We start from the raw sequence: 10,316 nt of genomic DNA on the forward strand, positions 1-10,316 counted from the left end.
GGCAGCGTTGGTGGACTTCCCGAAAATTTTAATCTGTCATTATCACTTACTTGGCTAGAAGACAGTTCTGCATAATGCAACGACTAACACAAAGCTGTTGGCACAAAAGATACATAGCTTTTAACTATATTGCCTGTAAGTTACAACTTGCATTCTTAAAAGACAAAGGACCTTCTTTGGGCTTTTACGATTTGACTGAATTTTTATTTACTTTGCACCTAGGAATAAAAGAATATTGTATTATACTTTAAATCTAACAGAATTACGTACTGAACTAGAGAGTTTAGGAAATCGCCTAATTAAATGTAACACTTCCATGGTGCTTTTTAATACATCATGCATGATATCACCTCATTCTTTTCAAGAATCAGCAAGGAATTGATACAGTTTCTCAAGGGAAAACATAAGGCCTGCTCAGCCTACTTGAGTGCTAATGAAAGCTTTTTAAATATTACGGCATGCCTGCTTGAATACCTAAGTTAAATATATATTCGGGTTAGTTTCCCCATACTATTCTTATGTAATCCAACGCGTGTTTAAAAACACAGCTTTTGACTAGGTAAATATAAAACTTCTGAACACTCACTGGTTTTTGCTAGCAGGATTGACAGTGTTGATAAAATTTAGTATAAATTTTGTTGATACCTGTCGAATGCAGTCAGCAACATCGGCAGTGTTGACAAGGTTAAGCATAAATTTTGTTGTTTCCCGTTGAATGCAGTCAACAGCATCAACTTTGTTGACAAGGTAAGTATAAAATTTGTTTACAACCGTTGATTGCAGTCAATGACACCGACAGTGTTGGCTAAGATTAATATAAATTTTATTTACTGCTGTTGACTGTAGTCAACAAGCATTGTGTTGATTCCATTAAGTAGTTGATTCCATAAGATGTCAACAGTTGGTCAATGAAATGGCGATGCTGAATTTTGTAAGGGCTCGCCGATCGCCTGCTCGGCGAATTCAGCTTGTCCACAAGCAAAGGCACGCTGCCCGTGCAGGGGCATGTGAAACAAACCGGCGACGTGTGCCGTGGCGCCATCGGAGGCATCGGCGACGAGGAAACAAGCGCAACGCTCATCGCCCAAATTGCCTGGGGAGGCGGCCAGATTGCCAGCATTCGCTGCCTCGGAAAATCATCCATCGCGGTGATCATCTTTGTGGGAAAGGTGGTCCCGCGGTACGTACACTACAACGGCGAACTCACCCCCGTCCGAGAATACAAATAAACCGCGCCGGCTTCTGTGAAGTGTGGCACTGTGGGAGACCGCGTGGTCAGTTTCCCAACCCGGGATCGCATAAGTGTGGCTTTCGCGGCCAATCTGCGACGTGACGCAGGACGGCCGTGCGCCACTTGAGTGCATACCAACCTGTGCAATCTGTGGACTAGCCCACATCAAGGGCTAGAAAGATTGCATGGCAAAATTCTGCAGACTTCATCTTGGCGGAGCCAAGCCCTCCCAACATGGAGTATCTGAGAAGCCAGCGCCTGGAGACAGACAATGTCCCCCCGCCGACGGAGCCAATAGCGGCACGGTACGCGCCAATCACGCCACCGGCTCGCGAGAGGGAGACGTCAACCCGGCCTCCTCATCTTTCGGACTGAAGTCAATGGGAGAGAAGAAGCGAACGAAGAAAAACAAGAAGAATAAGCAGGCGCCACCACTACCCCCTAGTGGAGACGACGCCAACCACAACCCCGTCCTCAAACCAAGTAACGCTGCCGGAGCCCGGGCTCCGGCGAAGCAACAACGCACTCTAGTAAGCAGCTGGGAAGGAGTCGCCTCCTTCCCTCTCTCCTCTTGACCCACCTCCCCCGGCCTCAAGTTACGGCGTAGATGTCGAAAGCAGCTCACAAAATGAGCAGCTGACAGCAGAGATCGGGCATTTGCTCAAAAAATTCAAAATTTAGTAGAAAAGCTAGCTGCTGCGACGGTTATCCCGAGTTTCGACGCCACGGAGAGTGAACCCGAACTGCCACCCAAGTTCGCGTCGGCAATGGCCGCGATGGAGGCGCGTCTCAACTCCCATCTTCAGAAAATGGTAGAAGCGGCGATGGAGAACTGCATGGAGACCAAATGCTCGATTCGGTCCCTGCAGCTATCAGCCGCTGCATGAAATCGAAAGCCACCAGAACAAGCCGGTGGTTCGATGGGATCCGAGCCTTCAACAGGCAAAAGAAAATTGTCGGATATCCCAGAGACGAAGTATTAAAGGACTCCAACCCCCCACCGCCGCCCGGTGCTGGCTCTGGGCCGGAGTCTCATCAGCCCCATCTCTAACCTCCAATCCTAATGATGGCAGGACGGCCTAACAAGCGTTCCCCTCCTCCGAAAACACACAAATTCGTAACCGTAACGCAGTGGAATTGTAGAGGCTTCAAGGCTCGGCATAAACGCGCAAACCTAGGCCTCTACCTAGAAACTTTCGAGACTTTGGCGGCCTTGATGGCCCTCCAGGAGCCAGGAGTGGCGGCCAAGTTGACTAACTACGCAACGTTCCAGCGAGACTCCTCGTCGTGTCTCCTCGTACACAAGTCGTACACAGCCACCGAAATTGACCTCGATCTCAATATACCGCACTCGTATGTCATGGTAAGGATCCTTCCCCTTCGCCGATCGGATCCTCCCCTGCGCGTACTTAATGTATACTGCTCCCCGTAACTGAACCGAGTGACCTTCGCGGGCCTCTTTAGCCGCGCACTTAATGAGGTGGGTCGTGACTCCCTGCTGATTGTGGGCGACTTCAACGTCCCTAGCTAGCTATGGGGTATCGTAAAAAGGAATTGCGCGGACGCATGCTGGCGCAGTTGGCGTCCACACTGAGGCTCACCCTCTACACCGACCCGGCATTTCCTACCCGCGCAGGCAACTCGGTGACCCGAGGCACATGCCCGGATCTCACCTTCACTCGCAACATAAGACACTCAGACTGGATCAACACCGAGGATACTCTCAGCAGCGACCACTACATCCTCAACAGCACTGTTTACACACGCCCCCTAAAGTGCCCCACCACACAAGCACGCATCCCCAATAGGACCACCTTTTGCCAAAATTTCCCATCCAACGCCAACACAAACATCACAGAGCAGGGCTACACGAACTGGTCTCGGTCAGTCATATCACACCTTCATTCCCACGAAAAGCAGATAAATCTCACACAGGTAATCACGAACGTGGACAAGGACCTCTTCCACCTCTGGGAAGCGAGCCGCGGCCTTGCTCGCCCCTGGAAGCGCCAGAAGCACAAGAAGCTCAAAGGGCGGATTGCAGACCTCACCCGGCAAGCAGCAGAGTTCGCGGTCCAACTGGCTGACTCCAACTGGGTGAACCGCTGCCACACGGCGGTGAGGCAAATGTTGAGCCCCAACACGTGGCAGCTCTTGCGAGCCCTTACCAACCAAACACAGACCCGCGCAGAAACGCAGAAGCAACTACACAAATCCATGCGCTCATTCTAAGGCAATGCAACGCAGTTGGCACAGGCGCTCCGGGATCGCTACCTGTGCACAACTCAGGACACCCGCAGATCGGCATACACCTACGCAGGCAGGGAAAACTCAAATGGAACAGCCTTTCCATTTTCACGATCTGCGGGCCAGTCTGGCCAAAATGAAGAGCGGCACCGCACCAGGCCGGGACAAGATCACCGTCAAACTTTTGGTGAACCTTCCTGATTCAGCGTTCCAGTGCCTTCTAGAATATATATATCAATGACTTACCTGACAATCTATGTTCAACAATAAATCTTTTTGCTGATGACTGCGTCATATACCGCGAAATTAACAGTGACTCTGATATAGCTCTTCTTCAATCGGATATTGATCATGCTCTTGAATGGACTAACAAATGGAACATGGAACTAAACATAAAAAAGTGCAAGTACATGCGGGTTTCTCGTCGTAAGACCACATTGCCTTCATATCGTCTTAATAAATGCAGCCTTGAGTCTGTGCCTTTTTACAAATATTTAGGTGTCTTCATTTCCCATAATCTTTCTTGGAAAGTACACATAGACTATGTAAGCAATAACGCTAACCGCATGCTGGGCTACATACGCCGTAACTTTAATCTTTCTTCTAGCTCCGTAAAACTGCTTCTCTACAAGTCGTTGGTTCGTAGTAAACTAGAATATGCTGCATCTATCTGGGACCCCTATCAAGAGACACTAATATACCAACTCGAATCTATACAGAACCGTGCGGCCCGTTTTATTCTCTCGAATTATCACCGTAACTCTAGTGTCAGTGCCATGAAATCAAGCTTATCACTCCAACTACTGTCGCAACGTAGAAATATATCCCGCCTTTGTCTATTCCATAAAATTTACTACGATAACCCCATCTTTAAGAGAAAATTTATAACGCCACCTTGCTACGTTTCAGCTCGGATCGATCATCGTCATAAAGTTGGTATTCTTTCATGCCAAACAAACCACTTTTACAACTCATTCATTCCCAGCACATAGGCACAATGGAATCGCCGTCCCCGATCGGTCGTCGAAATAAGTGACCATTCTGTGTTTAAATCGGCTTTAACTAACTTGATGGTAGCATAGTACATGTAATTCTTGCGCCCTGCCGTTTATTCTTTTCAGCCTATGTGGTAGTTAAAACAGACCTGGTCTGCGTGGTATGCTTGTTTGCGTGGTATGCTTACTTTTATGCTTACGTTTATTCTTTGCTCATAATTTCGTGTTAAATGACTGTTAATTTGTTTGATTGTATTTGCTGCAACCTACTGATTTGCGCGAGCCATATTCTTGTTCACATTTTTGTGTTACTTGTTACTGCTGTTCCTTTGTTATTTTGTCTATTGTACCCCACTCCCCTCTGCAATGCCCTCGGGCCCTGAGGGTACTGAAATAAATAAATAAATTAATAAGTAAATAAATAAATAAATGCGATCTGGACGGGGGAATTCCTCCTCCCCATTGATTGGAAGACGGCCCTTGTCACCTTCATTCCGAAGGCCGGGAAACCGATTGACACGGACAACCTCCACCCCATCTCCTCACCTCGTGTGTGGGCAAATTGATGGAAACGATGGTGCGGGTAGGCTATCCGAATACCTCGAAAAACACACCTTCGCGGGCACTATGTTCGGATTTCGCCCACACAGATCCGCACAGGATGTCCTGCTTCAACTCGACCGTGAAATCTTGAACCCCATCACACTCCCCCAAAACGACAAAATTGTCCTCGCACTCGACGTCAAAGGCGCGTTCGACAACGTCAGCCACGAGGTGATACTCTCACACGAGTCAAACTCATTGCAATACCAATACCTTCAATTACGTTTTCTGCTCGACAAGGCGCGGTGCTTTCCCCTCTGTTATTAAACATATCCATCATGCGCCTACCTGCCCTTCTGGGAGCGGTCGAAGGGGTCCAGCACGCGCTGTACACCGACGGCCTCACCTTTTGAGGCTCGCAAGGACGCCTAGAGGACATGAACACCAGCCTGAAAACTGCCGTCAGCATAGTCGAACGCTATGCCTGAGACTGTGGTATGCAATGCTCCCCGCAGAAATCAGAATTCGTGCATCTGCGTCCCTCGCGAACATGCTCGACAAAAATCCACCTACCCTTGCAAAGCGGTCCCATTCACAAATCCAAAGAAATCAGAGTCCTCGGACTCTTCATACACAACGAGCGACGCTGCGACACAACACTCGCTTAGCTCCGGCTGGTGGGGGACCAGGTGGGCCGCATGGTCCGCCGGGTTTCCAAAAGGAGCGGTGGGTTACGATGCAAAGACGCCTTGCGGCTTGCGAACGCATTCGTGACCAGAATTTTGTATTCGACTCCCTACCTTCACCAGCGGAAACAGGAAGAGGATGCTTTTGAGGTCGTCCTTAGAAAAATCTTGAAAGAAGCGCTGGACCTCCCGGTCTCTACCTCTACTTGCTACCTCATTGCGCTGGGGATGGTGAACACTTCCAGGGAGCTTCGGGAAAACCCACCTCAATAACAAATACACTCGTCTCACAACGACAGGTTCGGGTCACCGCCTTCTAGCCAGTATTCACATCCAGCACACCCAGTTCACACAGCAGAGATGTCGCCTTCCCATACACTGGAGACGCGCCCTCCACGTGCGGGCTCTCCCCACCAATATTTTCAAAAAGAACCATAATGACAGGTGCCTGGCATGGTCGGAAGCCGTGCACCGTCATTTTGGGAGCAAACCAGCAGCTTTCTACGCGGACGCCAAAGCCCCGGACCCCATGGGATGATACACGGCCGCAGTCTTCCACGAGGGCAAAACAGTAGGTGGCCTTACTTTCAAGGCCCAGTCAGCAATTAACGCAGAAGAGGTTGCCATCGTCTTGGCAGCCTCCGACTCCCCCTCCAAATACATAATCACCGACTCGCGAGGGGCTTGTCGAAACGTCGATCAAGAGTGGGCTACTCCACTAGCTTATCGCATCTACCAAAATTGTAGCCGAGACTCGGATCCTGCGCACCAATCTCCCGTTTGGGCTCGACGTCACCAAGGCCTCCGCGGAAACGAAGCAGCCGACGCCGCCGCCCACGCGCTCTCTCTCCGGGCATTTCCCACTGGACCCGACGCTGACCAGGACTCCGATTTCAATCCGGGTTACACTTTGAAGGAAATAATCGATTATTACAAATCCACGTTCCAAACTCTTCCCACCCCGTGCAAAGGGCTGGGGAAGGCCGACGAGTGGGTACTCCTGCGCCTGCTCACTAACACGATGCTGTTCCCGGCAACTCTAAAGCATTTCGATCCTCAATTCGAAGGGCGGTGCTCACACTGTGGGGAGGGGTCTGACACCTATCACATGGTGTGGTCCTGCCAGCAGAACACATCCCTACCCCCTATCCCCCCCCCCCCCCCCCCGAGAGGACTGGGAGGCGACTCTCCGGCTGCTGCGCCCTCAAGGCCCAAAGGGCCAGTACGCAGCGAGACCAGGCTGCGGCAACCGCCAATGCTGTGCCTGACTAGGCACCCCACCTAGTTGTTGTAAGGGCATGAACTTTCAGATCACGACTCCCACACCTCTCTCTATGATGAATAAATGTTTTCACCCCCCACCAGTCCATCGGCTGACATCTCCACGCTTGCAAGGAACGCGGGAGACTCGCGTAAGTGATCAAAGGGAGGTCCACGGCAGCACGGACCCAACCTCCACGCTTGAAAGACACGACCTCCGTTGCGCTGTCTCCCTACACACCTCGGTTTTCTGACACGTGAGCTCTCCATTCCTCGTGCTCGCCATGCTTTTTGTCGCCGTCGCCGCACACACCGTTCGCACGTGCACACGCGCCACACTGGGCTTGCATGTGCAGAGCTCCGCTGTTCGATGGAGCACTGTAGACGCAACGCGTTAAGAAATCCTCCGAGGATCTTTTGTGCACTTCACACCATGGTGACCCCCAAATTTGGACCGGGTGAACCCTGAAATTTGACTTTCGCCGATTTTCACCGAAATCGATGCCCAGCCTAATTCGACTACGGCGAACACTATGGTGACCTCCAAATCTGGCTCGTGTCACCCCAAGATTGGCTCAACCACCCCCGAAATTTGACTTTGGCCGAGGGCTTTCGCCTCGAGGTCTTTAGATCGCCAAAGTGCCGCCTGAATTTTTAAATTGATCTTGAGGGTAACAGGGAACGGAGAGAAGTTTTGTCATGCACTCACTCACTGCCCAATGCACGCTTCATGCCATGCTGAACCATCAAGGCGTCGTGACGACTTACCGTATGCAACATCGCTGAACATATTTTGCTGCTGTGATAGGACGGTTTTGCATACGGAAATTTACGTTTTTCATTTATTTAATGAGGCACTGCAAGAACGGCGAGATCCCGCTTTTAGGTTTTTAAATTTTCTACATCAAATAAATAAAAGGGATGAGCTGAGAAAGTCATCTTGCTGTTTCTCTTCATATATGCGTTGGGAGACTTTGCAGACGAAGTTTTCATAGGTTCGCGATGGGACGAAGCGCACGCGTGCCCATACTGATGCCTGAAAACTAACTTGCAAGGTAACTGGCGAGCTCAATTCAGAGCCACATCACCGCGGCTATCGAGAACCGTAAGAGTCGCCAAAAAACCACCTCTGCCATGTCAAATGCGTCGGTGTAGTAGCTCGTCGCTGGCGGTTAACCATCGGTGCCCATGAGCGCTTTCACGCTGCTAGGCATTAAACACGATCATCGTGCAGGGCACATCAACAGCGAATACAGAGCTCTAGATTATGAAATGAACGTTTTCGCATTGTAAACGCAGGTATTTTGAGGCACATTTTAGTTTATGTTGCATCATCCAACATACGCAGATGAGTTAACTCCCGGGATAGTGGCGCCATCCGGTAGGATTCATAGACTTTCTTACTATTAACTAGAGGGAAAGCTGGCACCCCGCTTATAGAAGTTTGCATGGAGCTTCCTCGAGACCACCTCAGCCACCACGTTCGCTGAAAGCATCATGAGGCTAAGACCTACCGACTGCAGAACCACAAATTTTGGCCAAACAATAATGAAAAAACAAATGTTCGCTAATAAAGAATGTCCTAACATTCAATATCCTGTCTATAAGTTCCAACAATCGAGCAGGAAAGCATGCAAATGTAAACTTTGCGCAAAATAAGAGGTGGCTTCCTCTCCTTTTGGCCAAGTATTGCAGACCACAAAAGCCAATATTTCGTGCATAACCGGAGCACATTTAAAGTGAAATTTTGCAAAAGATAATATCCGTGAAGACGGCTTGGAGGAAGTGTGCGGTGTGCGCGCTATCCGCTCGGTGTTCGCTGGATCTGTGCCCTGTGCTCTAGTTGTCTTTGTGCCTGCCTGGGCTTCGGACCACGCAACCTCTTTGGTGGAGATGCCGAGTAGACGATCTCCACGCCACGCAGCTCCGAAGCGGTTTTCAGGCCCTGCCTGCTACCATTGGCTCCCGGCGAGTCACAAACCGCTCCTGCTGCCCCCTTCGTAGTCATTGTGCATGCCCGTGACCCCTGTACCTTTTCTGGGAACGACGGCACCGATGTCACCGACTGGCTGAGCCTATATGAACGAGTGAGCATCTATATTCCGTCGTATCCCACCGCTGTGCTAGCCAATGCTATCTTCTATTTGAGCGGCACGGCCCGGGTCTGGTACAAAACTCACGAAGAACAGACGAGCTGGGACACTTTCAAAGAAAGGCCTCGTACTTGACAGACCCGATGACCGGAAGCTCTCCGCGAGAAAGCAGCTCGCGTCGCACAACCAGTCGTCATGTGGCATAAAGTGAAGATTTCTTGGCGCTTTGCCACAAAGTTGGCGCCCCATGACTGAGCCCGGCAAGGTAGGCCATGTTTTGAAAGGGATTGTGGATGATGATTTTAATTTAATTTTTTGCATAGATTGTATTACCATGGACACAAACATAAAAGAATGCCGTCGCTTGAAGCAAGTTAAACGCCGCCGATCTCCATAGCACTTCTCCCGACTCCTAATACGGCCGCCGCCTCTGCTTGCGATAAGCAGCAATTACCATCCTCAAAAGCGTTTGTTGGGCGAGTTGGTGTTTACGATGATCCATAACTACAGCGCATACGACAGGACAGAGATGAAGAAGGGACACCACACAGCGCTGTGTGGTGTCCCTTCTTCATCTCTGTCCTGTCGTTTGCGCTGTAGTTATGGAATTACCATCCTGTGCGTCCTCCGATGATGTCCCCGTCACCGACACTGTCCACCAGGTTGTTGGTCGCGAACTGGAAGATCTTGCGCCTGTGATGCCCCGCCGGCCTGCGCCTGAGAAAACTCTCGACACGTCGTGTCGCTGATTCAGGCTGTCGTGTGGCAGGAACTCGCTAACCTGAACTTTCCTCCGACAGTGTGCGCCACCAGAAGCCAGGACACCCTACTCGCACTTCGCTCTGTTTTTGGTCGCACCTATTACTTTCCGCCTCGTTACCGCAATCCCAATGAGTGGCCCACGGCAGACGACCGCCCCTTCTACTCCCGGTGCTCTCGATTTGGCCACATCGCCCGAAATTGCCGCAGTCTATGGTCTTAAACACCCCGCAACGTCTTCCCCTCCTTCTAGAGTCCCGCCTCGTCCGGCTTCGCCAACATGGCCGGCCCCCTCACCGACCTCCTGAAGAAAGACGTCACATTAATCTGGGGCCCGTTCAAGCACAAGCGTTTTCGAATGTGATATGGAAGATTAGTACCGCGCCCGTTCTGGCACACTTCGATGTGACCGCTCGCACTGATGTCCGCACTGACGCCAGTGGCTACGGCATCGGCGCTATCCTCTCTTTGAGGCAATCCGGACAGCACCGTGTCATCGCCT

The sequence above is a fragment of the Amblyomma americanum genome, chromosome 1 (assembly GCF_052857255.1).
Source record: "Amblyomma americanum isolate KBUSLIRL-KWMA chromosome 1, ASM5285725v1, whole genome shotgun sequence".
NCBI classification, from domain to species: Eukaryota; Metazoa; Arthropoda; class Arachnida; order Ixodida; family Ixodidae; genus Amblyomma; species Amblyomma americanum.